This window comes from Pseudophryne corroboree, chromosome 3 (genome assembly GCF_028390025.1).
Source record: "Pseudophryne corroboree isolate aPseCor3 chromosome 3, aPseCor3.hap2, whole genome shotgun sequence".
NCBI classification, from domain to species: domain Eukaryota; kingdom Metazoa; phylum Chordata; class Amphibia; order Anura; family Myobatrachidae; genus Pseudophryne; species Pseudophryne corroboree.
In genome coordinates, this window is record NC_086446.1 from 50,590,990 (window position 1) to 50,616,791 (window position 25,802).

General features: G+C 47.0%; 1 protein-coding gene and 2 non-coding genes across 5 annotated transcripts in view; all 3 read right to left on the reverse strand.

Moving 5' to 3' along the window:
• The window catches only part of LOC135057475 (nucleolar RNA helicase 2-like), a 198,162-nt gene that overhangs the window by 22,554 nt on the left and 149,806 nt on the right, over positions 1-25,802 (reverse strand). The gene's annotated exons all lie outside the window — the stretch shown is intronic.
• LOC134899875 (U5 spliceosomal RNA) lies at positions 14,812-14,926 on the reverse strand. Its single transcript, XR_010173424.1, has one exon. It is a non-coding gene; the product is annotated as a U5 spliceosomal RNA (small nuclear RNA).
• On the reverse strand, positions 22,486-22,597 carry LOC134899943 (U5 spliceosomal RNA). The gene has a single exon (XR_010173476.1). It is a non-coding gene; the product is annotated as a U5 spliceosomal RNA (small nuclear RNA).

Consider the following 25,802-nt stretch of genomic DNA (forward strand, 5'->3'; position numbering starts at 1 on the left):
CACCCCTTCGAAGACTACTTGAAGGAGTTCTCCCCACTCCCGGATGGAGACCGTCTGCTGAGGTCTGCTGCTCAGTCGTCCACTCCTCGAACGAACATCGCTGACAAAGTGCTTGTATGTTGCTCCGTCCAGCGGAAAATCCTTGTGGCTTTTGCCATTGCTGTTCTGCTTTTCGTTTGTAGAAAATCGTTGTAAACGGCCCTTAATTCTAGACCGGTTACGTGGTGACAAGTTTCCTAACTTGACCAACTTCCTTGGAAGTTTCCCCCCTGAGTGACCGCCCCCCCCCCCCCCCGCCTCGGAGCCTTGCATCCGGGGTCACCAGGATCCAGTCCCGGATCTCGAACCTGCGCCCCTCTAGGATGTGAAAACTGCACAGCCACCACATGAGTGAGATTCCGGTCTTGGAAGACAGGACTATCCTCCGGTGTATGTATAGGTGGGGAACCGGACCACTTGTCCAACAGGTCCCTCTGGAACACCCTGACATGGAAACTGCCAAATCGAGTGGCCTCGTAGGCTGCCACCATCTTTTCCAGCAACCGAATGTATTGATGAAATGACACTCTTGCTGGACTCGGAATTTGTTTTACCAGACTTTGGATCTCCAGAGCCTTTTCCACTGGAAGAAAACAAAAACTCTTTTTCTAGTATTATTCCGAAAACAGACAACAGCGTCGTTGGGACTAACAGAGATTCTGGCAAGTTCAGGAGCTAATCCTGTTGTTGAAGAACTGACAGGGAGAGTGCAATGTTTTGCACCAACTGGTTCCTTGAACACGCCGTTATCAGGGGATCGTCCCAGTACGGGATAATTGTGACTCCGTACTAGCGACGGAGAACCATCATTACCACTATCACCCTGGTGAAAATCTTTGGAGCCGTGGACAGACCAATGGCAACGTCTGAAATTGGTAATGACACCGCTGAATTTCAAACTTCAGGTAAGTCTAATGCGGAGGAAAATGTAATTAGGCCTTCTTTGTGTCTACTGAGCCCAAGAAAATACTAATCACTGCCCTGAGAGATTCCATCTTGGATTTGAATTTCTTCAAGTAGAAAATGAGGGATTTTAGATTTAGGATTGGCCTGACCGAGCCGTCTGGCTTCGGGACCACGAAGAGGCTTGAAAAAAACAAAAACCTTCTCCCTGCTGTGCCAGGGGAAAAACCAGGTCCATGACCTGATCCTGATACAACCTTTGTATTGTGTCACATACTACCTCCCCGTCCGGAGGAGAATCGGTAATTTGTAAAATTGCGGAGGGGAAACGTCTGGAAACTCCAGTATGAACCCTTCGGACACTATTCGTAAAACCCACGGGTCCAGGTCCGTTCCAGGATTGACTGAAGAGTTTTTAGACGTGATCCCACCGGTGTGGGCTCCCGCAAGAGTCCCAGCATCATGCGGTGGATGTGACAGAACAGAGGATGACGTCTGCTCCTGTGATCTTGAAGAGGCTGCTGACCTCTTCCCTTTCCTCCTTCTTCTACCTGCAAAGTAAAGGGGGAACCTGTATCTATTATGCCGAAATGACTGCATCAGACAATGATATGTCATCCGTTGTGAGGGAACATATGGCAAGAAGGTAGATTTACCAGCTACATCTGCCGAGATCACACTAACGAGGCCGTCACCAAACCAGGCTTTACCTTCATAGGAAAGAAAACTCCATTTCTTCTCGGAGTCAGCACCAGCATTCCATTGGTGAATACACAACGCCCTCCTAGCCGAGACCGCCATGAAATTGTCCCGCGAACCCAAGAGTCCTATATCCCTTGTAGTCGTACGGCAGTATGCTGCAGTGTCCTAGTTATGACCCAACTTAAGGAGTATCCCATCTCTCCCCAGGGTATCTATATCGGATGACAAGGTAACCGACCATTTCTGAATACTACTACTCCCCCATGCACATGCAATAGCAGGTATAATTAACGTACGCTTGGACACATAACTAGAATATAACGTAGCTTCCTGCATACGATCCTTTGTGACAGGGCCCCCTACAGAACAAGGGGTAACACCCACTTTATCCTCTCCGCGGCGGGAAAAGAATAAACACTCAGAAATTTTTCGAGGATTTGAAACCATCTTGTCAAGGCTGACCCCGACTTTTTTCAACAGAGCGCTCAGCACCTGAGAAGGAGGAACTTTACCTCAGCATTCATTATAAATTTCTATATATATATATATATATATATATCTCCATACCCATACACACATACACATATATTCATATACACACATATATATATATCTCATATATATATAACCTTTTGTCAGGAACAGCAGGGTCCGTAGTGACGTTAATAGGTTCTTAATGTGTATGAAACATGTACTGAATGCTGTATATTATTTTGTGGATCTAATCAGGAAACATTACGGTTGACAGAAGAACAGTATTCGTGTCTATATCCGGGAGTAGTAATTGGACAAAAATAAGAATTTACTTACCGATAATTCTATTTCTCGTAGTCCGTAGTGGATGCTGGGGACTCCGTCAGGACCATGGGGAATAGCGGCTCCGCAGGAGACAGGGCACAAAAGTAAAAGCTTTAGGATCAGGTGGTGTGCACTGGCTCCTCCCCCTATGACCCTCCTCCAAGCCTCAGTTAGGATACTGTGCCCGGACGAGCGTACACAAACCAGCCACACCAATCACACTGTACAACCTGTGATCTGAACCCAGTTAACAGCATGATAACAGCGGAGCCTCTGAAAAGATGGCTCACAACAATAATAACCCGATTTTTGTAACAATAACTATGTACAAGTATTGCAGACAATCCGCACTTGGGATGGGCGCCCAGCATCCACTACGGACTACGAGAAATAGAATTATCGGTAAGTAAATTCTTATTTTCTCTGACGTCCTAAGTGGATGCTGGGGACTCCGTCAGGACCACGGGGATTATACCAAAGCTCCCAAACGGGCGGGAGAGTGCGGATGACTCTGCAGCACCGAATGAGAGAACTCCAGGTCCTCCTCAGCCAGGGTATCAAATTTGTAGAATTTTTCAACGTGTTTGCCCCTGACCAAGTAGCAGCTCGGCAAAGTTGTAAAGCCGAGACCCCTCGGGCAGCCGCCCAAGATGAGCCCACCTTCCTTGTGGAATGGGCATTTACATATTTTGGCTGTGGCAGGCCTGCCACAGAATGTGCAAGCTGAATTGTACTACACATCCAACTGGCAATCGTCTGCTTAGAAGCAAGAGCACCCAGTTTGTTGGGTGCATACAGGATAACAGCAAGTCAGTTTTCCTGACTCCAGCCGTCCTGGAAACCTATATTTTCAGGGCCCTGACAACATCTAACAACTTGGAGTCCTCCAAGTCCCTAGTAGCCGCAGGTACCACAATAAGCTGGTTCAGGTGAAACGCTGACACCACCTTAGGGAGAAACTGGGGACGAGTCCGCAGCTCTGCCCTGTCCGAATGGACAATCAGATATGGGCTTCTGTGAGACAAAGCCGCCAATTCTGACACTCGCCTGGCCAAGGCCAGGGCCAACAGCATGGTCACTTTCCATGTGAGATATTTCAAATCCACAGATTTGAGCGGTTTAAACCAATGTGATTTGAGGAATCCCAGAACTACGTTGAGATCCCACAGTGCCACTGGAGGCACCAGACATGGTACTTGCTGAAGCAAGTCCCTTCTTAGCGGCAGAGGCCATGAGTCCTCTGTGAGCATTTCTTGAAGTTCCGGGTACCAAGTCCTTCTTGGCCAATCCGGAGCCACGAGTATAGTTCTTACTCCTCTACGTCTTATAATTCTCAGTACCTTGGGTATGAGAAGCAGAGGAGGGAACACATACACCGACTGGTACACCCACGGTGTTACCAGAACGTCCACAGCTATTGCCTGAGGGTCTCTTGACCTGGCGCAATACCTGTCCAGTTTTTTGTTCAGGCGGGACGCCATCATGTCCACCTTTGGTCTTTCCCAACGGTTCACAATCATGTGGAAGACTTCCCGATGAAGTCCCCACTTTCCCGGGTGGAGGTCGTGCCTGCTGAGGAAGTTTGCTTCCCAGTTTTCCACTCCCGGAATGAACACTGCTGACAGTGCTATCACATGATTTTCCGCCCAGCGAAGAATCCTTGCAGTTTCTGCCATTGCCCTCCTGCTTCTTGTGCCGCCCTGTCTGTTTACGTGGGCGACTGCCGTGATGTTGTCCCACTGGATCAATACCGGCTGACCTTGAAGCAGAGGTCTTGCTAAGCTTAGAGCATTGTAAATTGTCCTTAGCTCCAGTATATTTTCTTGCGTGAAATCTGCCGAATGGAATCGCTTCGTAAGAAGCCACCATTTTTCCCAGGACCCTTGTGCAATGATGCACTGACACTTTTCCTGGTTTTAGGAGGTTCCTGACTAGCTCGGATAACTCCCTGGCTTTCTTCTCCGGGAGAAACACCCTTTTCTGGACTGTGTCCAGAATCATCCCTAGGAACAGTAGACGTGTCGTCGGAAACAGCTGCGATTTTGGAATATTTAGAATCCACCCGTGCTGTCGTAGAACTACTTGAGATAGTGCTACTCCGACCTCCAACTGTTCTCTGGACCTTGCCCTTATCAGGCGATCGTCCATTTTCTTTGAAGAAGAATCATCATTTCGGCCATTACCTTGGTAAAGACCCGGGGTGCCGTGGACAATCCAAACGGCAGCGTCTGAAACTGATAGTGACAGTTCTGTACCACGAACCTGAGGTACCCTTGGTGAGAAGGGCAAATTGGGACATGGAGGTAAGCATCCCTGATGTCCAGGGACACCATATAGTCCCCTTCTTCCTGGTTCGCTATCACTGCTCTGAGTGACTCCATCTTGATTTGAACCTTTGTATGTAAGTGTTCAAATATTTCAGATTTAGAATAGGTCTCACGAGCCATCTGGCTTCAGTACCACAATATAGTGTGGAATAATACCCCTTTCCTTGTTGTAGGAGGGGTACTTTGATTATCACCTGCTGGGAATACAGCTTGTGAATTGTTTCCAATACTGCCTCCCTGTCGGAGGGAGACGTTGGTAAAGCAAACTTCAGGAACCTGCGAGGGGGAGACGTCTCGAATTTCCAATCTGTACCCCTGGGATACTACTTGTAGGATCCAGGGGTCCACTTGCGAGTGAGCCCACTGCGTGCTGAAACTCTTGAGACGACCCCCCACCGCACCTGTTTGTACGGCCCCAGCGTCATGCTGAGGACTTGGCAGAAGCGGTGGAGGGCTTCTGTTTCTGGGAATGGGCTGCCTGCTGCAGTCTTCTTCCCTTTCCTCTATCCCTGGGCAGATATGACTGGCCTTTTGCCCGCTTGCCCTTATGGGGACGAAAGGACTGAGGCTGAAAAGACGATGTCTTTTTCTGCTGAGATGTGACTTGGGGTAAAAAAAGGTGGATTTTCCAGCTGTTGCCGTGGCCACCAGGTCCGATGGACCGACCCCAAATAACTTCTCCCCTTTATACGGCAATACTTCCATGTGCCGTTTGGAATCTGCATCACCTGACCACTGTCGTGTCCATAAACATCTTCTGGCAGATATGGACATCGCACTTACTCTTGATGCCAGAGTGCAAATATCCCTCTGTGCATCTCGCATATATAGAAATGCATCCTTTAAATGCTCTATAGTCAATAAAATACTGTCCCTGTCAAGGGTATCAATATTTTCAGTCAGGGAATCCGACCAAGCCACCCCAGCGCTGCCCATCCAGGCTGAGGTGATCACTGGTCGCAGTATAACACCAGTATGTGTGTATATACTGTTTAGGATATTTTCCAGCCTCCTATCAGTTGGCTCTTTGAGGGCGGCCGTATCTGGAGACGGTAACGCCACTTGTTTTGATAAGCGTGTGAGCGCCTTATCCACCCTAAGGGATGTTTCCCAACGCGCCATAACTTCTGGCGGGAAAGGGTATACCGCCAATAATTTTCTATCGGGGGAAACCCACGCATCATCACACACTTCATTTAATTTATCTGATTCAGGAAAAACTACAGGTAGTTTTTTCCACCCCACATAATACCCTTTTTTGTGGTACTTGTAGTATCAGAAATATGTAACACCTCCTTCATTGCCCTTAACATGTAACGTGTGGCCCTAAAGGAAAATACGTTTGTTTCTTCACCGTCGACACTGGAGTCAGTGTCCCTGTCTGTGTCTGTGTCGACCGACTGAGGTAAATGGGCGTTTTAAAGCCCCTGACGGTGTTTGAGACGCCTGGACAGGTACTAATTTGTTTGCCGGCCGTCTCATGTCGTCAACCGACCTTGCAGCGTGTTGACATTATCACGTAATTCCCTAAATAAGCCATCCATTCCGGTGTCGACTCCCTAGAGAGTGACATCACCATTACAGGCAATTGCTCCGCCTCCTCACCAACATCGTCCTCATACATGTCGACACACACGTACCGACACCCAGCACACACACAGGGAATGCTCTGATAGAGGACAGGACCCCACTAGCCCTTTGGGGAGACAGAGGGAGAGTTTGCCAGCACACACCAAAACGCTATAATTATACAGGGACAACCTTTATATAAGTGTTTTCCCCTTATAGCATCTTAATATATAATCATATCGCCAAATAAGTGCCCCCCCTCTCTGTTTTAACCCTGTTTCTGTAGTGCAGTGCAGGGGAGAGCCTGGGAGCCTTCCCACCAGCAGTTCTGTGAGGGAAAATGGCGCTGTGTGCTGAGTAGAATAGGCCCCGCCCCCTTTTCGGCGGGCTTCTTCTCCCGTTTTTCTGACAACCTGGCAGGGGTTAAATACATCCATATAGCCCCAGAGGCTATATGTGATGTATTTTTAGCCAGTATAGGTATTTTCATTGCTGCCCAGGGCGCCCCCCCCAGCGCCCTGCACCCTCAGTGACCGTTGGTGTGAAGTGTGCTGAGAGCAATGGCGCACAGCTGCAGTGCTGTGCGCTACCTCATGAAGACTGAGAAGTCTTCAGCCGCCGATTTCTGGACCTCTTCTCTCTTCAGCATCTGCAAGGGGGTCGGCGGCGCGGCTCCGGTGACCCATCCAGGCTGTACCTGTGATCGTCCCTCTGGAGCTAGTGTCCAGTAGCCTAAGAAGCCAATCCATCCTGCACGCAGGTGAGTTCACTTCTTCTCCCCTAAGTCCCTCGTTGCAGTGAGCCTGTTGCCAGCAGGACTCACTGAAAATAAAAAACCTAATAAAACTTTTACTCTAAGCAGCTCTTTAGGAGAGCCACCTAGATTGCACCCTTCTCGGCCGGGCACAAAAACCTAACTGAGGCTTGGAGGAGGGTCATAGGGGGAGGAGCCAGTGCACACCACCTGATCCTAAAGCTTTTACTTTTGTGCCCTGTCTCCTGCGGAGCCGCTATTCCCCATGGTCCTGACGGAGTCCTCAGCATCCACTTAGGACGTCAGAGAAATAACCATTTTTACGACCCCAAGGGGTCTGAGGGAAATGTATTCTATGAATATGACACCCTCCATAAATATTATTACGTCTGTGCCTGGGCCACAGCTTTATGCAACCTTACTGTACATATATACATATAGGTATAGCCCTTTCTGAGATTTTTTTATTTTATTTTTTTACTTTAGTCAGATATTGGTGGAGCCGTCAGGGTCACCCACACACTTTTGTGTCCCCATATAGTTTCCTTTTGGGAAAAACATCTACCGACATGTTGACACTTTTTTCATGTACCATGTATCCTCAGGAGTCGGCGGTGCCGACAGGATCACTCCCACAGCCGTTTGTGGCAGAGCACTCAGCTTCAGAAATGCCGACCCACGTGTAGCAAACACCCACCGACATTACACTGGCTATAAGGGAAGGACCCCAGTAAATTCTGTCTGGGAACACAGAAGGAGTTTACCAGCTCACCACTCAGCGCTCAATCCTTTATATATTGTGCTTTATTATTAACTTAACTTGCACCAATCAACTGTGCCCCCCCTTCATATTTCACCCTGTTATGTACAGTAGTGTTTTGGAAGGACCAGCGTCTCTGTGGAGAGAAAATGGCGCTGATGTGAGTTGTGAGGGCTAAGCCCCACCCCATCAATGGCACGCTTCAGCCCTGCTATTTCTTTAATATATTTATACTGGCAGGGGTTGTATATAGTGCCTAGGCACTCATATTTGTTTGCCAGTCTCTATTTGAGGATTTATATGCTGCCCAGGGTGCCCCCTGCACCCTACAGTGCCGCTGTGCGTGTGGGAGCATGGCGCGCAGCGCGGTACCTCAAAGCCGTCACTGAAGTCTTCTGATCTTCTTCTACTCACCTGTCTTCTGGCTCTGCAAGGGGGGTGACGGCGGGCTCTGGGAGTGAACCCCTAGGCGTACCTAGTGTTCCAAACCCTCAGGAGCTAATGGTGTCCTGTAGCCAAGAAGCAGAGCCTTTAAACTCACTAGAAGTAGGTCTTACTTCTCTCCCCTAAGTCCAACGATGTAGGGAGACTGTTGCCAGAAGTGCTCCCTGAACATAAAAAACCTAACATAAAGTATTTTCCGAGAAACTCAGTAGAGCTCCTCAGTGTGCATCCAGTCTGCCTGGGCACAGATTCTAAACTGGAGTCTGGAGGAGGTGCATAGAGGGAGGAGCCAGGTCACACCATTTGAAAGGTTTAAAGTGCCCATGTCTGCTGCGGATCCCGTCTATACCCCATGGTTCTTGAAGTGTCCCCAGCATCCTCTAGGACGTATGAGAAAAGATAATAGATTACATATTGTATCCTCTGATTGTTAGAATCTAAAGGAATGCTAGAGCATTCCTCCACCTTGTCACAATCAACCTGGAACAGAACATCCCTTTAATCACTTGCCTGGCATCAGACGCAACCAAGCCCGGCTGGGCATTCCCTGAGATGGTCGCATCCCGGTCGACCAGCCAGAAACGCCCATTCAGAGGGATCTGCCAGCCCTTCTGCACTGGTGGCGGCTCTGCCCCCTGTGTATCCTGATCCCTGCTGGCCACAGTGATAGGGGCAGTCCTGCGGCACCTCCCCACCCGGCGGAAGCCCTCCCACCTTCTCTCCAGATCACACATCAGTGAAAGCAAGAAGTGCAACCCTGTTCTCCCTCCCGCTTACTCCCTCTGTCCCAATCACCGCAGCCAGCAGTGATCGAGCAGGCAGACCAGCATTAACCCCTCCTGCCGGAATCAGAGAAAAAACACCTGGACAGCCGTGGCTCTACACTTCCCTGTCCTGATCACTGTAGCCAGCAGCGATCGTGAAGACCAGCGTTACACCCCCTCCTTGCCAGCATCAGTCACAGGGGTCTGACAAACACAGACACACACACCGCTGCTGGAAGACCGGATTCCAATGCTGGAGGAAGAAGACCTAGCTTCAGAAGGTAATTAAGGACTAATTAAGGTAATTGGTTAATTAGTCCTCACGTGGGGGTTACGCAGGTGCTCCAGAGAAAGTCCCAATTAATTTTTCTAAAAATAACGATTTTAGGAGAAAGCAGACTTGTGGGGATGAGGGGAAAAATAGGATTTTGGTACCTACCGGTAAATCCTTTTCTCATAGTCCGTAGAGGAGGCTGGGGTCCACATTAGTACCATGGGGTATAGACGGGTCCACCAGGGGCCATTGGCACTTTAAGAGTTTGAGAGTGTGGGCTGCCTCCTCCCTCTATGCCCCTCCTACCAGACTCAGTCTAGAAACTGTGCCCGAGGAGACGACATACTTCGAGAGAATTAGATAGTGGTGAGATTCATACCAGCTCCCACAGACCAGGCTCGTCAAGACAACTAGCTTGAACTACTCAGCAACTGCTGAAACATTACTTACCAAGTAACAATGCAGTACTCAACTAAAACAAAGTTGTACTGAACCAAATAACATTTGCAGGAGAACGAAGCGCTGGGCGGGCGCCCAGCATCCTCTACGGACTACGAGAAAAGGATTTACCGGTAGGTACAAAAATCCTATTTTCTCTTACGTCCTAGAGGATGCTGGGGTCCACATTAGTACCACGGGGATGTACCAAAGCTCCCAGAACGGGAGGGAGAGCGCGGAGGCTCCTGTAGAACTGATTGACTGAACTTTAATTCATCAGAGGCCAAAGTATCGAACTTGTAAAACTTTGCAAACGTGTTCGACCCAGACCAAGTTGCAGCTCGGCAAAGTTGCCCTGCCGAGACACCCCGGACAGCCGCCCAAGAAGACCCCACTTTACGAGTAGAGTGGGCCTTAACAGATTTCGGACACGGCAGTCCTGCTGTAGAATAAGCGTGCTGGATAGTGAATCTAATCCAGCGAGAAATAGTCTGCTTAGAAGCAGGACACCCAATTTTCTTGGGATCATACAGGACAAATAGAGAGTCCGACTTTCTGTGATGAGAAGTTCTCTTCACATATATTTTCAGAGCCCTTACAACATCCAAGGACTTTGAAGTAATTGAGGAGTCAGTAGCCACTGGCACCACGATAGGTTGGTTGATATGGAATGCCGACACAACCTTCGGAAGAAACTGCTGACGAGTCCGTAGCTCATCTCTATCTTCATGGAAGATTAAGTAAGGGTTTTTACATGGTAAAGCCCCCAGCTCGGACACGCGTCTAGCAGAAGCTAAGGCCAACAGAGTGACCACCTTCCATGTAAGAAATTTGACCTCCACCTCCTGTAGAGGCTCAAACCAATCCGACTGGAGGAACTGCAACACCACGTTAAGGTCCCAAGGCGCCGTAGGCGGTATAAAGGGAGGTTGGATATGCAGAACTCCCTTCAAAAAGGTCTGAACCTCAGGGAGTGCAGGCAATTGTTTCTGAAAGAAAATGGATAGAGCTGAAATCTGGACCTTCACAGATCCCAACCTCAGACCCATATCCATGCTTGCAGGAAGAGGAGTTGAAACTCCACCGTAGGAAACTTCTTGGACTCACACCAAGAGACATATTTCTTCCAAATACGATGGTAATGTTCAGACGTTACCCCTTTCCTAGCCTGTATGAGGGTAGACATAACCTTCTTCGGAATGCCCTTCCGAGCAAGAATCAGACGCTCAACTTCCATGCCGTCAAACGTAGCCACGGTAAGTCTTGATAGGTGAACAAGAGGCCTCGGCTCTTCTTGCAGTAGATTCAGAAGGTCCGCGTACCAAGCCCTTCTTGGCCAGTCTGGGGCAATGAGGATCGCTTGAACCCTTGTTCTCCTTATGAGCTTTAGGATTCTTGGGATGAGTGGGAGTGGTGGAAACACGTACACTGACTGGAACACCCATGGAGACACCAGGGCTTCCACTGCCACTGCTTGTGGGTCCCTCAACCTGGAACAATAACGCAGAAGCTTCTTGTTGAGACGAGAGTCCATCATGTCTATTTGGGGTAGACCCCAAAGATCTGTTACTTACTTGAACACCTCCGGGTGGAGTTCCCACTCTCCTGGATGGAGATCGTGTCTGCTGAGGAAGTCTGCTTCCCATTTATCTACTCCCGGAAATGAAGATGGCTGGCAGCGCCAATGCGTGCTTTTCTGTCCAGAGGAGTATTTTCATCACCTCTGAACTTGCCGCTCTGCTCTTCGTTCCGCCCTGTCAGTTTATGTAAGCCACTGTTGTAACGATGTCCGACTGAACTTGAATGGCCCGGTATCTTAGAAAAGGGGCCGCCTGAAGACCGTTGTAGACGGCTCTTAGTTCCAGAATGTTGATGGGAGGCCGGCTTTCAGGCTTGACCACTGTCCTTGAAAGGTCACCCCTTGAGTGACTGCTCCCCAGCCCCGGGGGCTCGCATCCGTTGTTAGCAGGACCCAGTCCTGAATTCCGAACCTGCGGTCTTCCAGGTGAGGCAGTTGGAGCCACCAGAGGAGTGAGATCCTTGCCCTTGGCGATAGACGAATTCTCTAATGCATGTGGAGGTGAGAACTCGACCACCTGTCCAGGAGATCCAGTTGGAAGGTCCGAGCATGGAACCTCCCGTACTGGAGAGCCTCGTAAGAGGCCACCATCTTTCCCAAAGACGAATGCATCGATGAACCGACACCCGGGGTGGCTTCAAGACATCTCGAACCATGGATTGGATCACCAACACCTTGTCCCGCGGAAGAAACACCCGCTGCACTTCCGTATCCAGGATCATTCCCAGAAATGACAATCTCCGGGTTGGTTCCAAATGTGACTTTGGAAAATTCAGAATCCAACCGTGACTCTGGAGCAGTCGCGTCGTTAGAACAATGGACTGCAGCAGCTTCTCCTTGGACGATGCCTTTATCAGGAGATCGTCCAGATAAGGAATGATGTTCACACTCTGCTTGCGGAGTAGTATCATCATCTCCGCCATCACCTTGGTAAACACCCTTGGTGCTGTGGAGAGGCCGAATGGCAGGGCCTGGAACTGAAAATGACAGTCCAGCAATGCGAAGCGGAGATAAACCTGATGCGGCATTCCAATTATATAAGTCATGGTCCGGATACTGTCGTTAAATGTTAAGGGGTTAAATTCCCCTAATAAGAGGAGATTGGCCCTTACATATTTTTTTAAACAGAAAGTGGACATTGTTGCGGTACAAGAAACCCACTTTTCATCCTTGAAGCACCCGGTCTTTGGTGACCAGAGATATCCCCAGCGTTTTTTTGCAAATGGCCCATTTAAACGTAATAGAGTGGCGATTCTGATTAGTGCAAGGACACCCTTTGTGTTGCAAGCACAAGCGTCTGATAAAAAAATAGGATTTTGGTACTTACCAGGTAAATCCTTTTCTTTGAATCCATAGGGGGCACTGGAGTACTCTTGGGATATGGACGGGCGTAGCCGAACAAGGGCACTGAATATTTAAATTTAGGACCCTCCCCCCCCTCCATATCCCCGAGTACCTCAGTGTACGACCTCAGTGTTTTTTACTGAGCGAACAGGAACGATATAGAGAGGTTGACAATGGAGAATACCTATAACATAACGGACAACACAATGTTGACCCATAACCTTACTGTCAACTAAACAGTTGACACCATAACCGATAGAACTTTATAATTTGAACCAATCGGTGAAAATGTGTTACCATAAGCTCCTTTGAGCTTAATAGCAATGAAGTAAAACTTGTTACCCTAAGCTCCCTTGAGCTTAACACAACCCAGGTAAAACTGCTCTGGGTGGGCGTCCAGTGCCCCCTATGGATTCAAAGAAAAGGATTTACCTGGTAAGTACCAAAATCCTATTTTCTTTATCATCCACTAGGGGTCACTGGAGTACTCTTGGGACGTACCAAAGCTTCCCTCGTGGGCGGGAGAGCTGTTTGATACTTGTAACAGTAGGCAGCCCAAAGCTAAATGCTGATGGCGCCACCATTTATAACGTGTAAACGTGCACAAACATGGTGCACATGAAGGCTATATAGCCGCGTTTTAGACACTCCACGACCCACTGGGTCTGACATTCCCACAGAACCTGTGGCATGAGCTATTACTGACGTAGGCGATTGTAACTTAGCCTTAAAGTAAACCTGACTTGTAGTCATTATTATTACCCAACTGGATAATGTCTGCTAAGAAACTGGCTAACCCCAGTTGGCAGTATCATAGAGAACAAACAACGTATTTATATCACATACTGTTGACGTTCGGGACATATATAAACGCGTAATGCGTGTACCACATTCAGAATTCTAGAATGTGCTGTCCACACAGGAACCCCTATTGGTATATTGATGTGAAGAATACGAAAGCGTGATTCGTCCGAAGATCTGCTTTGTCATGAGAAAACTCAAATACGGTGGCTTGGAATACAAGGCACCCAAATATGAAAACAAAACCCTTGCCGAAGCCAAGGCTATAAGAAAATTGTTTTCCAAAGTGAGAAACTTAATTCCCATTTGTTGAAAGGGTTCAAAATATGAAAACTGTAAGAAATCTGAACCCAACTTCAAGTCGCCTGGCGCTGTAGGTGGGATAAATAGAGTGTGAACTTTGATGACACCTTGTAGAAAGATGTGTACAGACGCCAATAGAGGCAAACGTCTTTGAAAATAAGTTTACCACACAGATACCTGCACTCTTCGTGCAGATCAACGCAGTTTTCCATCCCACCCCGTTTAACAGAATACGGGTTACTTGAAGGATGATGTTGGAAACTTCTGAGGTTTACAACCTATGTAAGCACACGAAATTTTGTAAAAATGAGCTGCCTTAAACGGCTTACTATTTCGTAACATGGTTAGTATAACCGATACTGTAATGCTCAATTTCTTAAGAGGGCGGTCTGCACCCTCACCCCGTCAACCGCAGCTGCGGTACCTAGATAATAGGTACATAGGTAACTATGGGTAAACTAACGTTCCCTGATGTAACAGGTTGGACGTATTATGAGCGGGCCAAGATCGTGTGCAAGTATTCCTTGAAAATTCGAGAAGCAAACTTCTCCGAAACCCATGAGCTACCACCAGTATGACTGTGACAACTGTCTTATGAGCCGTTTTGACAACAGAGAGAGCAGCGGAAACTGGTGGAGCCAGATACACGATGATGAATGACCACATGAATATGAGAGACTCCACCGCCACTGCCCTTGTGATCTGTTTTGTACACATACTGAGCTTTTGTAATTGTGGCGAGATGCCATCATGTATACTTGAGGGTAACCCCCTTCTGTGGACTCACCTATGAAACACCTCTGGATTTAATGTCCAGTTTTCAGGATCCAAATTCTGACGGGTGAGATCCTCTGTCTAACAGATGTCCACTCACGTAATGATCTCTTGACATTTTCACATAATGGTGTTCTGAGCCATTGAGGATTTGAGTCACATGCCGCATTGCCATGCGGCTTCTTGGTTCTCACTGGTTGTTGTGTATGCAACTGCCGTTGCCTTGTTTGACTGCTTAAGGCCAGCGTGAGACAGGCATCAAACATTTACCTGAAACTCATGGTTGTTCCTCTCCACAGAAATCTTTAGTAAAAGGCGAAAGATTTATTCGTTCTGAAGAGAAAATAGAGTATATACCTGGTCAGACTGAAAGCGAATCATGTATTGCATTGTAAAATGCACAGAGTTCTAGGACCTTTATCGACAGCAATCTGTCGTGTTTTAGAACCTTTGTCGCTGATTTTAACTACAAATCCTGACCCTCTGCGACTGTCGTCCAGAGTATATGCACCCTTTTCCCTCTGTGGGAAACGCGAGTGAAGGGTGGTGAACTAAATTGAAAACACATCTTTATTCTTAATAGGTGAATACACCAATGTACCGCTAGTGTGCGTGTTTTGCACTAATTACTAGACGTACATTTGTTATTGCTGGTGTAGTAGGTAAAAGTCTTTGATTTACCGTATTTATCATCTTACCTAGGCATTGACATCGTTTAGACGGAATTAGATGCGATTGTTTTCGAACTTGATCTGCTACCGCAGTATACCTTAGTAGCGCAAGTTAGAGGAACTTTGTTGAGACAGAGTTCTTATGTGAGATGCGCTATCATCCCAACATCACTTTGGTAAATACCCAAAGCGATAAGCAACGGTAGATATGAAATGGTTAATGGTTGTGGCGATTTGCAAATGCTAGAACCTGTGATGAACATACCGGACTGGGTAAATACGCATTGTCAAGATCAAATGCAATTATGCAAATTTTGTGGCTCCAATAAGCAAATACTAACCGCAGAAAATCCATTTTCTACTGTAGTAAATGACTTTTGATATTGCGACAGAGCTGTTTGGTCTTGCTAAAACAGAGGTGAATAAATAACTCTGACTCTGTTGGCGTACTACTGCCTGGTTTATAAACCAGCAAAGACTAAATGACAACCTGCCAAACCGTTCGACAGAGGCAGTTTTGTACTTTAAGCTGTAAATAGCTGAGACATGTATGAGTTGAAGTCCTGAAACCTCGCAAATGTAACATGTAAAGACGCGCTTCCACAATTGTAAAAGAGGTCATTAAACCACTGGCTTGCTGACTGTAACGTCCTGTCGTTACAAGGCGTGACTGTTTCTTATAAAGGAATAAAACGCCGTTACAAGTATTGTATGCGCTAATGGCAGAATATCCTAAAGGGATAAAATGGCGTTACACATATATCAAATTTAGGAGCAAACAAGCTCTGGTCTTGTCGCACTTAACTAGCGACAATGAAAATAACCGGCGTTAGCAGAAGCTTTACAGATATACTTTGCAGCTTCTTTTAACAGTGATCGGCATGGTTCCATACATAGATTCTAGTGACCCAAATGTATCTGTGGTTTTTATAATGTTTTCCAAAACCCCGCACTATCTGAATGCTGGACTAATGTACACTTCTCACTTGTAGTTATCGGTGTGAGATTTGACATAGAATCGTGCATTAAATTATAAGACTAGTGAAATAAACACTCTGGTACCCAAAGGAAAATTGTCACTTTGGAAAGACTGTCTTTTGTTAGCGCTGGCGGAGTTATTCTGAGACTCCGATTACCGCTGTTTTAATTTGAATTGCCAATGTTAACATTTTTAGTCTGCACTAGAGCCTTATTTGCTATGTAGACAGACATCATAATAGGCAACAGACAGACACTTGCACGCCTTAATAACATTATTATATGGCATATATCTCTATATATATATTGCTGAACAGCATATTTATTAGGAAACTAAATTGTTCTTTATGTGAAAAGCAGTTCACATGGGCATGAAACCCGAACCAAATTCCTACTAACACCCCTGCGCCTTCTGGTGGCTTAACGATGTAGGGCAGGAATGTTCTAGAATTATCCTGAAGTAAAAATTCCCACTAACACCCCTGCGCCTCCTTGTGGATTAGAGGTGTATGGTCTAGAATTATAACTGGAAAACCAGCAATGATTAAAATGGCCGTCATGCCATGCTTTCACAGAAAATCACAGTACAGTTTACCTGCTGCAGTTTTAATATATATAGGCTTAATAGCCTATTATACAGTTACTATGCTTATATACAGTTATAACCCAGTTGTAGGATACAGTAAAATATATGCATTTAGTCAAATAATATGAGCACTGCCTGCAGTGTATTTATTTTGCAACCTTAACCAAAAATAACAGAAAACTTGGTTAAACGTGCAATAGGTTATGCCACTGATAACCTATTGCCAGCCAAAGCCTCATATATATATTATATATATATACAAAGTGTTTACACATATAATCAGTTCATACTGATATTATAGACAGTTATGCCAGCAAAAGCTTTATTATATATTATATATATATAAAACGTGCTGTATATCACAGTACACAGTGTACATTGTTTAAAGTGCTGCGCTGCTTGAACCCATGCAGCCTTTGCTGCTGCTATGGGTATTATTCCCCCCCCCCCCCCCCCCCCCCCCCCTGCATCCCCATGTTACCTGCAGCGTACGGGGATCGGGTGCAGGGAGAGCAGGAGAGCCTGTATCTAGCGCCGGGGAGCCGACCGGAAGCTCCTTCTTTCAGCAGTACACAGTCTCCCTGTGTCTGCGGTGTTTCACTGGGAGAGTGGCCGGCGTCCTTGAGTGACGTGCGGCCGCTCTTTAGTACACAGGAGAGTGTCGGCGGCGTGCCGGGCCATCCGAGCAGTGAGAGCGGCCGGCGTCTGAGTGACGTGCGGCCGCTCTGTTTAGATGAGCGCCCGGAGAGTGCGGCATAGCGGTGCCGCATCAGAGCAGTGAGAGCGCCCGGAGAGTGCGGCATAGCGGTGCCGCATCAGAGCAGTGAGAGCGGCCGGCGTCTGAGTGACGTGCGGCCGCTCTGCTTAGTTCAGCCAAGGAGTCGGCGCTGCGTAGTGGTGGCGGGCCCTCAGAGCAGTGAGAGCGGCCGGCGTCTGAGTGACGTGCGGCCGCTCTGCGCGTATAATGTAAGGAGAACCTTTCTCATTCTAACCACTATCAGGTGGAACTTCATTGCTTCAGCGGGACCCGTCAGCGGCGTGCTCAGCGGCGGCCAGCTCCCTGTACAGTTAACACTCACACAGCAGGGCGGCAGCGTGAGCTGACCGCCCTGACCCCCTCACCATTGTAGTGTCGTACTTCTGTAAGCTCCGTCCAGATTGTGACGGGGCTTCCATCCTGGCTGTGACGGGGCTTCTTACTGTAAGCACCGTCCAGTTTTCAGCTCTCCTCCTGGCTGTGACGGCTTTGTAATCTCCGTCCAGTTGCAGTAGGAGACAGTCTGCCTGTGGCTGTGAGGGTGCTCTTTGTGAGGACCGACACGCCATGCGCTGCCTTGTAGCGCCTGTGGCTGTGAGGGTGCTCTTTGTGAGGACCGACACGCCATTCGCTGCCCATGCAGCGGCACTATCCCGGACCCATGTTTTTCCAGAAACTGGGAAGGGATGTGCTAAGTGTAAAAATAAAAAGTAAAAATTTAAAAATAAAAATCCAAGTGTGGATATACCACAAGCCTTGTTCGTGCTGTGAGCACCGAAAAAACACTGAGGTCGTACACTGAGGTACTCGGGGATATGGAGGGGGGGGAGGGTCCTAAATTTAAATATTCAGTGCCCTTGTTCGGCTACGCCCGTCCATATCCCAAGAGTACTCCAGTGACCCCTAGTGGATGATAAAGAAATAGGATTTTGGTACTTACCAGGTAAATCCTTTTCTTTGAATCCATAGGGGCACTGGAGTACTCTTGGGATATGGACGGGCGTAGCCGAACAAAGGCACTGAATATTTAAATTTAGGAGTCTCCCCCCTCCATATCCCCGAGTACCTCAGTGTACTCTCTCAGTGTTTTTTACTGAGCGAACAGGAACTATATAGAGAGGTTGACAATGGAGAATACCTATAACATAACGGACAACAACCATGTTGACCCATAACCTTACTGTCAACTAAACAGTTGACACCATAACCGATAGAACTTTATAATTTGAACCCATCGGTGAAAATGTGTTACCATAAGCTCCTCTGAGCTTAATATCAATCAAGTAAAACTTGTTACCCTAAGCTCCCTTGAGCTTAAAACAACCCAGGTAAAACTGCTCTGGGTGGGCGTCCAGTGCCCCCTATGGATTCAAAGAAAAGGATTTACCTGGTAAGTACCAAAATCCTATTTTCTTTATCATCCACTAGGGGTCACTGGAGTACTCTTGGGACGTACCAAAGCTTCCCTCGTGGGCGGGAGAGCTGTTTGATACTTGTAACAGTAGGCAGCCCAAAGCTAGATGCTGATGGCGCCACCATTCATAACGTGTAAACGTGCACAAACGTGGTGCACTGAAGGCTATGTAGCCGCGTCGTAGACGCTCCACGACCCGCTGGGTCTGACATTCCCACAGAACCTGTGGGATGAGCTATTACTGACGTAGGCGATTGTAACCTAGCCTTAAAGTAAGCCTGACTTGTAGTCATTATTATTATCCAACTGGATAATGTCTGCTGAGAAACTGGCTAACCCCAGTTGGCAGTATCATAGAGAACAAACAACGTATTCATATCACGTACTGTAGACGTTCGGGACATATATAAACGCGTAATGCGTGTACCACATTCAGAATTCTAGAATGTGCTGTCCACACAGGAACCACTATTGGTATATTGATGTGAAGAATACGAAAGCGGAATTCGTCCGAAGATCTGCTTTGTCATGAGAAAACTCAAATACGGTGGCTTGGAATACAAGGCACCCAAATATGAAAACAAAACCCTTGCCGAAGCACCCTTGCCGAAGCCAAGGCTAGAAGAAAAATGTTTTCCAAAGTGAGAAACTTAATCCCCATTTGTTGTAAGGGTTCAAAATATGAAAACTGTAAGAAATCTGAACCCAACCTCAAGCCACCTGGTGTTGTAGGTGGGATAACTAGAGTCTGAACTTTGATGACACCTTGTAGAAAGATGTGTACAGACGCAAATAGAGGCAAACGTCTTTGAAAATAAGTTTACCATACAGATACCTGCACCCTTAGTGCAGATAAACGCAGTTTTCCATCCCACCCCGTTTATCAGAATAAGGGTAACTTGAAGGATGATGTCGGATACTTCCGAGGTTTACCACCTATGTAATCACACGAAATTTTGTAATAATGAGCTGTCTTAAGCGGCTTACTAGCTCGTAACATGGTTGGTATAACCGATACTGTAATGCTCTATTTCTTAAGAGGGCGGTCTGAACCCTCACCCCGTCAACCGCAGCTGCGGTACCTAGGGAATAGGTACATAGGTAACTATGGGTAAAAGAACGTTCCCTGATGTAACAGGTTGGACGTATTATGAGCGGCCAAGATCGTGTGCAAGTATTCCTTGGAAATTCGAGAAGCAAACTTCTCCGAAACCCATGAGATACCACCAGTATGACTGTGACGAACTGTCTTATGATCCGTTTTTGCAACGGAGAGAGCAGCGGAAAATGGTGGAGCCAGATACCCGATGCTGAATGACCACATGAATGTGAGAGACTCCACCACCACTGCCCTTGTGATCTGTTGTTTTGTACACATACTGAGCTTTTGTAATTGTGGCGAGATGCCATCATGTATACCTGAGGGTAACCCCCTTCTGTGGACTCACATATGAAACACCTCTGGAATTAATGTCCAGTTTTCAGGATCCAAATCCTGACGGGTGAGATCATCTGTCTAACAGATGTCCACTCACGGAACAGATGTCCACTCACGGAATGATCTCTTGACATTTGCACATAATGGTGTTCTGAGCCATTGAGGATTTGAGTTACCTGCCGCATTGCCATGCGGCTTCTTGGTTCTCCCTGGTTGTTGTGTATGCAACTGCCGTTGCCTTGTCTGACTGCCCCTGGTCAGACTGAAAGCGAAGCATGTATTGCATTGTAAAATGCACGGAGTTCCAGGACATTTATCGACAGCAATCTGTCGTGATCCATTTTAGAACCTTTGTCGCTGATCTTGTTTAACTACAAATCCTGACCCTCTGCGACTCTCGTCCCGAGTATATGCACCCTTGTTCCTCTGTGGGAAACGCGAGTGAAGGGTGGCGAACTAAATTAAAAACACATCTTTATTCTTAATAGGTGAATACACCAATGTACCGCTAGTGTGCGTGTTTTGCACTAATTACTAGATGTACATTTGTTCTTGCTGGTGTAGTAGGTAAAAGTCTTTGATTTACCATATTTATAATCTTACCTAGGAATTGACATCGTTTAGACGGAATTAGATGCGAATGTTTTCGAACTTGATCTGCTACCGCAGTATACCTTAGTAGCGCAAGTTCGAGGAACTTTGTTGAAACAAAGTTCTTATGAGCAGATCAGCTAAGATAGAGAAACTCTGTTGAGACAGAGTTCTTCTGTGAGATGAGCTATCATCCCCAACCTCACTTTGGTAAATACCCGAGGCGATAAGCAACGGTAGACCTGAAATGGTTAATGGTTGTGGCGATTTGCAAACGCTAGAACCTGTGATGAACAAACCGGAATGGGTAAACACGCATTGTGAAGATCAAATGCAATTATGTAATCTTGTGGCTCCAATAAGCAAATACTAACCGCAGAAAATCCATTTTCCCACTGTAGTAAGTGACTTGCTGATTGAAATTGCAACGGAGCTGTTTGGTTTTGCTCAAACAGAGGGGAATAAGTAACTCTGACTCTGTTGGAGTACTACTGCCTGGATTATAAAGACAGCTGAAAACCAGGCAAGACTAAATGGCAACCTGCCAAACCGTTCCACAGAGGCAGTTTTGTCCTTTAATCTGTAAATAGCTGAGACATGCATGTCTGGAAATCTCGCAAATGTAACATGTAAAGACGCGCTTCCACAATTGGAAAAGAGGTCATGAAACCACTGGCTTGCTGACTGTAGCGTCCTGTCATTACAAGGCGTGACTGTTTTGTACCACCGCTTATAAAGGGATAAAACGCCGTTACAAGTATTTGCGTTTTGATATCTGAATATCAAATTTAGGAGCAACCAGCTCAAACGCCGTTACAAGTATTTGCGTTCTGATATCTGAATATCAAATTTAGGAGCAACGAGCTCAAACGCCGTTACAAGTATTTGCGTTTTGATATCTGAATATCAAATTTAGGAGCAACCCAGCTCTGGCCTTGTCGCGCTTAACTAGCGACGATGAAAGTAACCGGCGTTAGCAGAAGCATTACAGATATCCTTTGCAGCTTGTTTTAACAGTGATCGTCATTGTTTCATACATAGATTATATTAACCCAAATGTATCCTGGGTTTTTATAAAGTTTGACAGAAACGCATTTACCAATAGCGGATTGCGTCATTTTGGAACCGATTATGTATGTTGTCAAAAACCCCGCACTATCTGAGTGCTGGACTAATGTACCCTTCTCACTTGTAGTTATCGGTGTGAGATTTGACATAAAATCGTGCATTCAATTATAAGACCAGTGAAATAAACACTCTGGTACCCAAAGGGAAATTGTTTGGAAAGACTGTCTTTTGTTAGAGCTGGCGGAATCACTTCCGAGACTCCGATGTTACCGCTCTTTTAATTTGAATTGCCAACGTAAGATTTTTTAAAAATTATTTTTAGTCTGCGCTAGAGCCTTACTCGCTATGTAGACAGACACCACAATAGGCAACAGACAGACACTTGCACGACTTATTGACGTTATTATGTGTCATATATATATATGTTATTGCTGAACATATTAAACTCATGGTTGTTTCTCTCTACTGAAACTTTAGTAAAAAACGAAAGATTTATTCGATGTGAAGAGAAACCAGAGTATTCTTTATGTGAAAACAGTTCACATGGGCATATGAAACCCGAACCAAATTCCTACTAACCCCCCTGCTCCTCTGGTGGCTTAGAGATGTAGGGCAGGAATGTTCTAGAATTATGTAGAAATACAGCCAAAAATTCCCACTAACACCCCTGCGCCTCCTTGTGGAGTAGAGGTGTATGGCCGGAATGTTCTGGAATTATAAGCTGGAAAACCAGCAATGATTAAAAATGGCCGTCATGCCATGCTTTCACAAAAAATCACAGTACAGGTTACCTGCTGCAGTGTTAATATAGGCTTAATAGCCTATTATACAGTTAATATAGGCTTAATAGCCTATTATACAGTGATAACACAGGTCTAGGATACAGTAAAATACATGCATTTAGTTAGGCTTCATTAATATGAACAGTGCCTGCAGTGAATTTTGTATTATCTTGCAGCCTTAACAGAAAATACCAGAAAACATGGTTAAAAAAAAAAAAAAATGCAATAGGTTATGACACTGATAGCCTATTCCTTACTGTTTAAAACGCTGACCAGCCTATTCTTAACCCATGCAGCCTTGCTATATGGTGCTGCTGCTATGGGCATTACTCCCCCTCACCCCCCCTGCAGCTGCGCTGCTTGTGAGGTAGTGTTACCTGTAGCGTACGGGAGCGAGTGCAGGGAGAGTAGGGAGCGCTGTGTATAGCGCCGGGGAGCCGTCTGAAAGAGCGGGCGGCCCCTTCATACAGCAGTGGCCGGGCATCAGCGGCGTGCGGTGTCCTCACTGGAAGAGCGGCCGGCGTCTGTGAGTGACGTGCGGCCGCTCTGTTAGAACACTTTCTCTCTCTCGGCGGCGCCTTACAGTGGTGCCGGGTAATCAGCGCTGGGAGAGCGGCCGGCGTCTCTGAGTGACGTGCGGCCGCTCAGCGCTGTTTCTAGCTTAATTCAGCGGGACACCTTCAGCGGCGGCTTCAGCGGCGGGCAACAGTAAAATCACACTTCCCACACAGCAGGGCGGCAGCGTGAGCTGACCGCCCTGACCCCCCACCATACCTTGTGCCTCCTGTAAGCTCCGTCTCATGTGACGGACTTTCATCCTGGCTGTGACGGGGCTTCTCTCTGTAAGCTCCGTCCAGCTTCTCATCCTGGCTGTGACGGGGCTTCTCTCTGTAAGCTCCGTCCAGCTTCTCTGTCAGATACCTCATCTTGGCTGTGACGGGGCTTCTTCCTGTAAGCTCCGTCCAGCTCTTTGCTTATTCCTGGCTGTGACGGGGCTTCTTCTGTAAGCTCCGTCCAGCTTGCAGGAGACAGTGGCTGCCTGTGGCTGTGAGGGTGCTCTTTGTGAGGACCGACACGCCATGCGCTGCCTTGCAGCGCCTGTGGCTGTGAGGGTGCTCTTTGTGAGGACCGACACGCCATACGCTGCCTTGCAGCGGCACCATCCCGGACCCATGTTTTTCAAGAAACTGGGGAAGGGAAGTGTAAAATAAAAAGTAAAATGAAAAATAAAATAAAATCTCAACTGTGGGCACTTCCCACAAGCCGATGTTCGTGCTGTGAGCACCGAAAAAACACTGAGAGAGTACACTGAGGTACTCGGGGATATGGAGGGGGGAGAGTCCTAAATTTAAATATTCAGTGCCTTTGTTCGGCTACGCCCGTCCATATCCCAAGAGTACTCCAGTGACCCCTAGTGGATGATAAAGAAATGGCAGGCATTTGATTGTGCAAGGCCTTCTGGCTGATAAACTGGTGACTATAGTATCGGTGTATGCCCCTAACGCCAACCAGCTTCCCTTTTTGCGTAAATTATTCACTAAAATTCAGGCGCTTCGTAAAGGTTCCTTGATGGTTATGGGAGACTTCAACCTGGTATTGGATCCAACCTTAGATAGATCCCCGAAGGGTGTTCCGTTGTGTCCGGCCCCCCTCTCCATCTTCCACTGGGTTTAGGGCGTTAGTGAACGAGTTTGACTTGTACGACACATGGAGAGTCCAGAACCCTTCAGCAAGGGATTACACCTTCTACTCGCCTGTACATAATTCATATTCACGCACTGATATTACTTTCTGTGACAAATGGACTCTACAGCACATTCGCTCAGTTAACATTCTCCCCATAACGTGGTCGGATCATGCCCTGATACTTTGCCGGTGGGATCTGGATAAACGGTACCTACCCCCCCACCCTTGGCGGCTATCCCCCCACTTGCTCTCCAATTAAATATCTAAGATGATCGAGGATAGTATTTCAGGTTATCTATTATCTAATGCCCCTTCAGACACGTCCACATGTAATCACTGGTGTGCCTTAAAAGCAGTAGTTAGGGGAGCGGCTATCCAAGCAGGTGCATTACTAAAAGGTCAATCAGCTAAATTACAAAGTGACTTAGAAGCTAAATTGAAGTGTTTAGAAGATCAAAACAAACAGACCCCATCTCTGTCATTCGAAAGGAGCTTGCCGTTTTACGGGGCCAACTGCAAAAACTTCTAATGGCCCGAACACAGCAAGCTCTGAATAGATTACGTAAGAGATTCTATTTAGCAGGTAATAGACTAGGCAGGTTACTGGCCCAAAGGTTACGATCCCAACAGGCTCGGAATAAAATTAAATTCTTACTTTTTCCCTCTGGTTTAAAAATCTCCTATCCACTGGATATCTCAAACCAATTTGCCCATTACTACGCCCAACTATATAATCTCTCGTCGGACCCCACCACCCACCAACCTACAGCATCATCTACTGATAGCTTTTTAAGTTCTCTGCGTCTTCCTTCTTTGTCGGAGGCCCAGGTAGAGCTCTTGAATGCTCCTTGGACCTCGGATGAAGTTGATGAGGCGATGAAGTCATTGCCCTCTGGTAAAGCTCCGGGACCGGACGGTTTCATAAACGATTTTTATAAAGTATACCAAAGGCTATTGACACCTACATTGATCAACGTTTTTAATGACATAACTTAGACGGGCGCCCCCCCCCCACCGGGGAGATGCTGGAGGCGCAAGTGGTGACGTTGCCTAAGCCAGGGAAGGACCTCTCTTCCTGCCAAAATTACCGCCCCATAGCGTTATTGAATGGAGACATTCAATTATTTGCCAAGATTATTGCCACCCGAGTGAAGCTCTTCTTGCCTACCTTGATCCACCAGGACCAAGTGGGGTTTGTACCGGGAAGGCAGCCCCTTGTTCCCTGGTGTTTCTCTTGGGTCCCAATCGCATAAATTGT